Here is a 9,889-nt window from a genome sequence, read left to right as displayed (position 1 = left end):
CACCCTTTAGTGTCGGTTACAGAACCGGCACTAAAGGGCCTTACGAACAGGAGCTATAGCCCGGTTCTGCATTAGTGTGCGTGCAAAAAATACCTTGCTGAAAACCGCTTGTCATTTCTGTCTGCTCCTGTTGGGTTCGATACTCTTACTTATCGAAAGGACTACCATTGATCGCCAATACTTGTGGGTTATCACCCATACCAGTGACGGAACCACGACCAGACGAGCGGATGATGACAAACCAGACCTCCTAGTCACGGTTAACAGCCCGACACATACATGACCCCGAACGCCGAGAAAGGTAGTTGGTCCTCGGGAAGGAGCCCCCGACACATGTCCGACAGAGGAGGACACCGGCGCCCAGGTCGAACCCACCTCGGGAAGAAGGTGGCGGCCACAACCCCATGGCTGTGACTCCCCACCAGGTCAACATGCCCTGCTTGACCCCAAGCTAGGTAGAAGCAGGCTCCATCACGACGCGTCCCACAAGCGAGGAGGGGCAAGGCGCCGGTCCTCTGAGCCGCGACTGCCCAACCAGATGCCCCCTGCCGGCGAGACACCCACCTGCAAACCAGTGACGCCGCCAACTCGGATCGAGATCTAGATCGGGACGGCCCCGACCGAATCCCCCGACCGGCGGCGCGACGACGCACCACCGCCTCCCAGCCAAGCAGTCGCTGGATCTGACCGTCCCCGCCGCTGGTAGCCCAGCCGAACTCCGTGTCCCTCGCCGCCGAGCAGCTGACCCGCGCCGCCGCCACCAGGGAAGGAGAGGGAAGGAGAGGCCCCGCCGCCGCCCGCGTCGCACGGGCTTCGCCCGTCGGACGCCCTTCGGCGACGGCGAGGGGTGGGGGGCAGCGTCCGGGGGAGAAGAGGAGCATCAGCGGCCGATCTAAGGCTCCTGTGACGCACACGCGGGGCACGCCGCGGGAGCGGGGGAGGGGTGATCGCTATATCGGTTGAAATTAGCCATTGAACACTCCAAGAATACAAATACAATCCATTGAACTTTCTTTTCTAGAAAAGGCCTCTATGCACATCATCGCAACATCGATTGATGAACTGAAAAGGTAAAATTTTGTGCTTTAGCTAGTACCTGAACTGAAGCATTGAAGCAGTAGGAGAGAATGACACATATGAACTGAATCACCCCCGAAAAAAAAATAGCTGAATCACCGTTGCTCTGTTCTGAACAGTTTGGTTTAGACAGGATTTTGCCGCCAAGCAGCGAACGAAAGCCGCCATTACAACCTTGCTTAGAAGAGGAGGACACAGGGAGCGAGAAGGGGCGACCGCAAGGCTAGGGTTCCTCTGCCGCCGCCACTTCAACCCACCGTGCCTATCTCCGCTGAGCTACACCCGCGACAGCGTCGGACGACGGTGAGTTGATTTCCCCTCTTGCTTCGACCCCCCTCGTGTTCCCTTGCGCTTTCACCAATTCCTGACCCACGCTCGCTCGTTCTCCAGATCCCAGTAAAATCGCCTGCCATTTCCCCTCCTCACCTTTCTTGTAGAAATCCCACCACTAAATCTTCCAATGGATGGCTCGCTCTTAAAGGATCAGGTCAGTCGACTCGTTCATGGAGGATCCCCATCCATTTTCTCCCTCTGATTTACGGTATGGATCTGTCTATGTTTGTTTGCTTCAGCATGAATCTGTTCGCAAGTCCACCGTCCGGATCTCCTTCAAGTGGCGAAATCCTCACAGCAAGGGAACACGAGGGGGATCGAAGCCAGTGACTGTCGTCCTCCCCGGCACCATCGTCTCCATCAAGGACGACGGATCCTGCGTCGTCATCGCGGATCCCACATTCTTCCGTCAGAAGAACTGCCCTTTCGTCGTGAATCTGCCGATTGCTGGGGGATACGATGATGTGCCAGTGGCCCCATCTAAGAAGTTCTTGGAACAAGAATTTTGCACATTGGTTCTTCAGGTGCAAGCAAATGATTTCGTACAGCCGGTCACATTGGAGACTGGACATGTTCGAATATCGGAGGAGGTGTATGCTTTTATGTTCCCGCAGAGGGATTTTTTCACGCCAACAGCTTACTGTTGAGGATCCATCGTGTAAGCTTTACTATACATCAAACTTCTTAACATCTTGCACTTTGATTATTTGTTAGACAATGAGCTTCATTTTTTTGGATATGGGTAATCCGTAGATGGTCGCAATGTTATGTTTTATTTATTTTGTTCGATTGGAGGACGCTTGAAGTTAGTAGGGCATGATATATGACATTGAGGGCATGATGCTCCTTTCCTCGAAAAAAAAGGTAGCTCTAATGTTCTTTTGTGGTTGTGAGCAGCCATGGAGAAGAAGGCCAATGGGGCAATCTTAGTATCGGTATTCCTTCTCATTCATACGGACATTTTGGATCGCCTATATTCAACAACAGTGGTCATCTTGTCGGGATATCTCATGAAACCATGGAGGCTTGGTCTGTGAACTTCCTACAGCAAACTGTGTTTAAGGGACCAGAGATCAGCAGGTACTATGTGATTCACCATTTATATACATAAATATAGTGTTACAGTGTGTTGCCACTTACCTGAAATACTGAAATTCAAATGGGTCACTAAAGCCATGCCTTTAATGGTTTCGACTTTCAGGTACAGAATGAGCACTCTGTACCTAGTTATAGTTGTGCAGATTAATTCTACTCTTGGTTTCAATAAATTTGGAAACAACTTTTGCCTGCATCTTTCCTAATTCTCTTTTCTGTAGTGTACTGGGTAGAGTTTCCTATGTACTGAACGGAAACCCAATTCCCCGCGAAGTCCCAATTCTGCCTGAAGGACCAGTCCTGCCCGTCTAGGAGCAGCAGGCTGTAAGTACTACTTGAACAAATTTTCAATGTACAGTTCTTTTTGGGCAACAATCTTAATGTACTGTTTGATAGGGAAAACTTTACTTGTTACAGTTTGTTAACTTGTTGCTACCGATTCTTAATCCCAAGAGTTGACTACTGTGCAGTGTAGGAGATAGCACCTCATGCCTTCACCTCAACAGCAGATGGAAAATATCAACACCCTCAGGCAGCTGCACACACGGTGGAGTTGTTGACTGTTGTTGCAGCCTAGTGTAGTTTTCAGTTTAGTTTCTATTATTAAACTACTATCTCACTTGTTATCGCAGCCTAGTGTGCTTGATGATTTAGTTTCTGTCGTTGAACTGCCATGACTTATTTGCAGCCTAGCGTAGTTGTCGATTTATTCTCTTTGTTGAAATGTAATCTGATTTGCTGTGGTAGCTAGCCTAATGAACTTTTTGATTTAGTTTCTGTTGCTGGAATTATCATGTGACTTGATTGGCTTTTGTCCTTGGAGCCTTGGAGGAACCATTCATGTTATGAACTTATGATTGAGTTGTCGGGTGTTCCCCCATTCAATCAGGTGATGTGAAATTCGAAGTTCTCTTATAGATTAAACTGTCGAAGCCTAATTGTTGCCGATGACCTAAACAAACCAAATTTTGCAAAAGAACAATTTCTACTAGTACTTTGTTCATACTCTATTTGTAGCTGCTTTTCTAATTTTCTTTTCCTTTTTGTCTTGTGAAGTAGCTTTGGGTCTGAAGTTTATAACATTTGAATATTTCAATTTTTTCATGGCACATATTTTATAACTAATGTTTAGGTGATAATCTTTAAAATATATTCCGGTCGCTTGTGGGATCCGTTGCATGCTTCATGTAGAATGGACTTGTTTTTCAGATGATGGAAATTTTATAGCGCTAAAAAAATTATAGGTTGGGCTGTAATTTTCACACTGGACATAAAGCAGTCACAACTTTTCTTGCCAAGGTTACAAACACAATACGACTTCAAGTAAATCACCACTACTTCTCAATATTACCCCCTTGCTTTTAAGTTGTAACTCGCAATTTAAACCGTTGACAGTTTCAAAAGCATAATCGTTACCGGCCTAGGCGGTCACAAGAACAACCCTGATCTGATTCATTCAAGGCCCGTATTGGTCTAGAAAAGCTCCACCTGCATTATATGGCACAAGAAACAAGCATGAGAAAAGATGCATCACTAGCCATATACAATACTGCTAGGCTGTCATAATTATAATTAAGCATGATAGTAATACTTACTATACACGAAGCGCCGTGCTTGGAAGTAGCACACAAATCATCCAAGGACGGCTCACGGCATGTCAGAGCCGGTGTTTCCCTATCGACGTTATATAAGGTAGAGACTGTTCTACCTCTCTTATGTTTCATAGATTGGGAGTGCGCACCTGATCTGAATACCAAGCACAATTACTTAATTACCAGAGAAAACCCAATCAACTGAAACCGACCCACACATAAATTGGTTTCTGCAGATGGCGAGAGCAAAATTTTCATCCAAGTATCATACAAGCAGAAATTTCAGGACATACAGTATATGAAGTCTGAATGATCCAAGCAACCGATTAAATAGTAATGGAGCAGTACCTCACAGAGTACAAGATTATAAACTGAAGTTTTTCAAGAATTTCCATTACTGATTCAGTTCAGATGACAAAACCATCTTGCAACAAAGAAAAACACTCAACATGCTGTGATCGCAGAAAGAAGTAAAAACCGTTCAGCGAAATACACTCATTATTACAGTCCAGAAGAATATTACAGTATTTACATGTATCGGTATAATTACACAACATTATATTTAAGTCTTGCATGTACTACAATAGTAAACTCATAAATGTATCAGAAGAAGTAGATATCATTATCTTTATTTAGAGGTGTAAACAAGGCACATGATATAACATATGATGCCTAAGATCTACCATACCCTGGTTAATAATCCAGAGCTCTTTCATGGGTGCAGCACAGACACTGCCTCCTTCAGAAAAGGAAAATGCTTATTCTGTGGTTGTGTTCTTTGCCAAGCTTCCCCATTTCACGACCATGAATACATAGAGTTGATCATACGCCTCGTCAAAGAGTCGGAAATAAGAAATTCTCCATGTCCTCTTGAACAAGAGTGCACAAAAGACCATCCAGAGCCCAACCACAAGTCCCATCACAAGACCAAAGTAAAAAGTCAGTGGGTCAAACTCTTGCTTGATGCTTCCGGGATCGCCATGGATAATGGAAGAATCGTTTCCTGGACAATTGTTGTGGAGAGGAGGCCCACAAAGTCCACCGTTGCCGATGTACATAAGTGATGGGTTGTCTGTGTTAAGGGCTAGAGGGTATCCTTCCACACAAATTGTTATAGGACAAGTTCAACGCGGCCAAAGATGCCAGGCTTGACAAGCTCGACGGAATTTCACCAGAGAGCTTGTTCTGAGAGAGGTCAAGAGATACCAGTGACTGCATGGCGCCAATCATGTTTGGAATTTTTCCACTCAATTTGTTGGATGATAAATTCAAGTTCATTAGTGCAGCAAGGGAAGTGATGTCTGTTGGGAGTTCACCAATCAAGGAGTTTACTGATAAATCAATGCTCACAAAATATGCAAGTGTTCTACCATATACAAGTTGCTGTCCTTTTGTTACTACCGACAATATTTCTCCTAGGTGACCTGCCCCCATCACAGGGAATTCCATGTAACTACCATGAATATCTGAGGTTCCAATAAATCTATCATCCATATCCATGAATTTATTTTGTACTTCTGTCATAAATGTTAGGTTCGATAGATGCCAAGGTATTGCACCAGAGAAATTGTTGCATGATAGATCCAAGTATTGAAGGGACCTAAGGCTTGTTATGTCGGCTGGAGTATTATCAGAAAATGCATTGTGGCCCAATAATACAAAACTTAATTCCTCAAGATCTCCTATCCAAGTAGGCAATCTTCCAGACAACTTGTTCCATGCAAGATCCAAGAACTCCATATTTGTGTTATTCTGCAAAAATGTTGGGAATTTTCCTGATAAACTGTTGTTACCGAGCAGAAGAAATTGTAATTTTTGGATCCCAAAACATTGAGGAATTTCACCCTCTAAAAGGTTGTTCGACAAATCCAAATACAATAGTTGCTGCAATTTGCAAATGGATTCTGGAATGTACCCGCTAATTCGATTTGAATAGATAAGCAACATTTGAAGTCGGGAGGCTTCAAAATTTGATGGTATTCCTCCTGAAAAGTTATTGTTGGATATGTCTAACATAGTGATATTTGTGAGCAATGAAGGTATTGACCCGGTGAGCCGGTTTGAACTTAGGTAGAGTTCTTCCAAGTCCATGCCATCCATATGCTCTGGCAAGCTTCCACTTATTTGGTTGTTAGAGATGTTGAGATATGTTGACTGTGAAAATGTATACCAAAACCAATTAGGAAACTTGTCCTCTAAAGCTGTGCTCGAAATGTCAAGTGAATCGATTCCCCGCAGCTGCTGAAGCCAAGTTGGAAAGAGAGGACACATTTGACAAGATGAAAAAACTGCAGACTGTAGCCTAAAAGGAGAGCGCCAATTTGAATCAACTACAATCTTCAAATTATTGGAAGAGAAATCTATCATCTTCAAACCTTTTAGATTTGCAAAGTGCTCTTCCGTGATCACACCATTAAGGTTGTTTTTGCTTAGGTCCAGATCAACCAGATTCTTCAGAGAACCTAATTCAGTGGGTACACTTCCATTGAAGTGATTACTGGAGAGGTCTAGGAAGGTTAAGCAAGTTGAATTCATAACCTCTGGTGGTATTGATCCAGTAAGTTTGTTGTCTTCAAGAAAAAGGAATGCCAAATGCTTCAATTTTCCAAGCTCGACTGGTATACTTCCAGTCAAGTTGTTGTGGCTCATGTCCAAATAAGTCAGAGCAGTAAGGGCACCAATTTCAATTGGTATCCTATTGAGTTGATTCTGTCTGAGATCAAGATTGGTTAAACGCACCAAATTCATAAGCCCTGGCGGTATGAGCTCAACAAAGTTGTTGCTGGACAGGTCAAGCACACTCAAACTCCTGAATTCCCCTATAAAATTTGGTAGCGTCCCGTTGAATCTGTTTCCATGGAAATGCAGCTCCGTCAATTTGTCCCATGCGCATCGTGGCAAGCCCTCCATCGGCATCCGTATATCACCATTCATAAAATTTCCAGAGAGGTCAAGGATTTCCAAACAGCAAAGATTTTTAAGGAGACTTTTAAGGTTTCCAGACTCATCCAGAGAGCTTTCTGACAAATCAAGTACCTTGAGTGAGGTCATGTTTCCTAGTGTGTCTGGAAATTTTGTAAAGAGTCCCACCAAGACCAAGGTATTTGAGGCTTGTTACGTTCCAAAACCAACTTGATGCAACTGAGTGGCCTAAATTATTCCCGGACAGATCAAGCTTCTCAAGTTTCGTGAGGTTAAGGTGGGGAAGTGATTGGCTTGCAGTATCAAGTGAGCATGCAGCAAGATTGATAACCTTTAGAGACGGAATCATATTCAACGTACCAGGCCAGTCATCCACCCTTGAGAGATTAATTGTGCTCATACTAAGGTACTGCAGCAATGGTAGCTTTGTTAACCAAGTGATATCCGTTGAATATGTCCCGTAATAAGAACTCGTGCCAAGATGAAGATGCTGCAAATTAGATAGGTTACCAAGCTGAGAAGGAACTCTGCCGGTAAATGGCATGCCAGAGAGGTTAAGATATCTCAAGTTCTCCATGGAGCCCAAGAACTGAGGAATAACGCTATTTGGCCCCAAACAGTTCATGCTAAGATCCATGTGCTCTAGATGCTTCAAGGAAAGGAGAGAGGAGCTTATCTCGCCAACCAATGAATTAGCATCATCGCACACATCATAGGGGTCAAGGTCCGGACTTGTATTGCGAAGGTGAAGCTTGATGACATGGCCTGTTTGGTTGCTGCAATGAACGCCCCTCCACCTGCAGCAATCATGTCCGTGCCACGAGGCGAGGACACCAGCGTTGTCGCTTGTGACGCCCTTGTGGAAGGAGAGCAAGGCGGCCCTCTCAGCTGGGATGCAGCCGCTGTCATGTGCATGTTGTGGTTGTAGCGCTAGTGCATGCACCACTTCTGAAGATGAAGTGATGCTTATGATGATGAAGGTGGTGAACAAGAGATTAGTTGTGAGATGCATGCTGGAAGAACAAGAGATGGGTGCATGCTGCAGGCTCGGCGGCTAGGGTTTAGCTATGCACCAGAGCCATACTACAAGAGATGTTTGGCCATATACCACTAGCCCCACGGAGTCCCAGTCATTCAATCAAGTTTGTGGTTCGTAGAATTTTGTGGCACTAACTGTGATGGGAGTTAGTGCGCTCTAGAGTAGTGGAGCTGGCCTAAACATTCTCTTTTTGTCCAAAGAGATTGAAACTCTGCCGGTTAGTGTATTCCACCAAAGTATTTTCTTATAATGTCTCTGAAACTCGAGAGAATTGACTATTTATTATTAAGTTAGTTGGAATTTGATTATAACTACAAAGTTGATTTTTTTTCTTGACAAAACGTTAACCAGGGACTAGAGCGTAAGAGATGATTAGTGCTAGGGGAAAATGAAAAAGATCCCACGTGTACACAGGTCGTATATATACAGATCGATTGCTACACACAGAACAAATACTGATTGATCGCTCCAAGAAAAAAAAACGTTGCACTAGTGCAGAACCGGCCTTTAGTGCCGGTTCGCCAACCGGCACTAAAGAGTGGGGACTAAAGGTCCCCTCCCTTTAGTACCGGTTCGTCACAAACCGGCGCTAAAGTGCCACCACGTAGCACGAGCCAGGCCCGTTTGCGTGGAGGGCATTAGTAGCGGTTGGTAACATCAACCGGTACTAAATGTTTGGATGTTTTTTTTATTTTTCTTTAATTTTGTGTTTTCAATTTAATTTAGTGATTGTTTTACATTATAATGAGTTGTTAAATCATTAGGTAAAAGTACCACGGATTAGTTTCGACTGGATGCATAATTGGATATCTCTATAGCTAGCTAGCTAGAGTATATGCCATATCCATATTATACTTGATCAACTATAATATATACGGATATGGCATATACTTGATCACTTAGGTAGGATCCATCCAGCTGAAACTAATCTACGGTTTCTTTCATTAAATGATATAATAATTAACTAGCTATCTAATCACCACCAGCACTACTAGCTTAAAGAAGAAACATTCAATTGTACCAGAAGCAAAAATATTATCGATCGAGTTCAACATGATTGTCATGATATTATAAGCGTTCATATATAACACCACAAAAGCAAATCACTTAAGTTCAGAACGAAGAACACGGACATGAAAGGACAAGTACTAATTAAGAGCAGCGTGAAGAACTAGCTAAATCACTCATGCTAGCTACTCTCTCTCTCTGGTAAAATAGCATAGAACATGTATAGCTCTTCTGATTGATCATACTGGAGCATGCCGATGAACCTGTCTCCTAATCGTTGGCTGCGCTTCTCATTGCTGCCCCCTAGTACTTCTCTGCGATCATTAACAATTTTCCTCCAATCTTTCACTATTAAGCATTCATCGCTTCTAGGAATCCTGAATGCATTCTTCTTCTTCTTCTTCTTCTTCTTCTTCTTCTTCTCCTTCTTCTTCCTCCTCCTCCTCTTCTTCTTCTTCTTCTTCCTCTTCTTATTCTTCTTCTTCTTCTCCTTCTTCCTCTTCTTCTTCTTCTTCTTCTTCTTCTTCCTCCTCCTCCTCCTCCTCCTCCTCCTCCTCCTCCTCTTCTTCTTCTTCCTCCTCTTCTTCTTCTTCTTCTTCTTCTTCTTCTTCTTCTTCTTCTTCTTCTTCTTCTTCTTCTTCTTCTTCTTCTTCTTCTTCTTCTTCTTCTTCTTCTTCTTCTTCTTCTTCTTCTTCTTCTTCTTCTTCTTCTTCTTCTTCTTCTTCTTCTTCTTCTTCTTCTTCTTCTTCTTCTTCTTCTTCTTCTTCTTCTTCTTCTTCTTCTTCTTCTTCTTCCTCCTCCTCCTCCTTCTCCTCTTCTTCTT

General features: G+C 43.7%; 1 long non-coding RNA gene and 2 pseudogenes across 2 annotated transcripts; 1 reads left to right on the top strand and 2 right to left on the bottom strand.

Moving 5' to 3' along the window:
- The first annotated feature begins 900 nt into the window (after positions 1 to 900).
- LOC119305046 lies at positions 901 to 3,366 on the top strand. 2 transcript variants are annotated; one of them, XR_005148524.1, is made up of 7 exons: positions 901 to 1,070; positions 1,197 to 1,380; positions 1,468 to 1,564; positions 1,650 to 2,068; positions 2,308 to 2,490; positions 2,727 to 2,829; positions 2,976 to 3,366. It is a non-coding gene; the product is annotated as an uncharacterized LOC119305046 (long non-coding RNA). The 2 variants fall into 2 exon arrangements; XR_005148523.1 differs by having other exon boundaries at positions 904 to 1,380.
- Positions 3,367 to 4,838: 1,472 nt separating this feature from the next.
- LOC119308926 lies at positions 4,839 to 6,188 on the bottom strand (annotated as a pseudogene).
- Positions 6,189 to 8,031, bottom strand: LOC119308925 (annotated as a pseudogene).
- Positions 8,032 to 9,889: the final 1,858 nt, after the last annotated feature.

Source organism: Triticum dicoccoides, chromosome 5B (assembly GCF_002162155.2).
Source record: "Triticum dicoccoides isolate Atlit2015 ecotype Zavitan chromosome 5B, WEW_v2.0, whole genome shotgun sequence".
NCBI lineage: Eukaryota > Viridiplantae > Streptophyta > Magnoliopsida > Poales > Poaceae > Triticum > Triticum dicoccoides.
The sequence above is the reverse complement of the archived record's forward strand: the minus strand, read 5'-3'. Positions and strand labels throughout refer to the sequence as shown.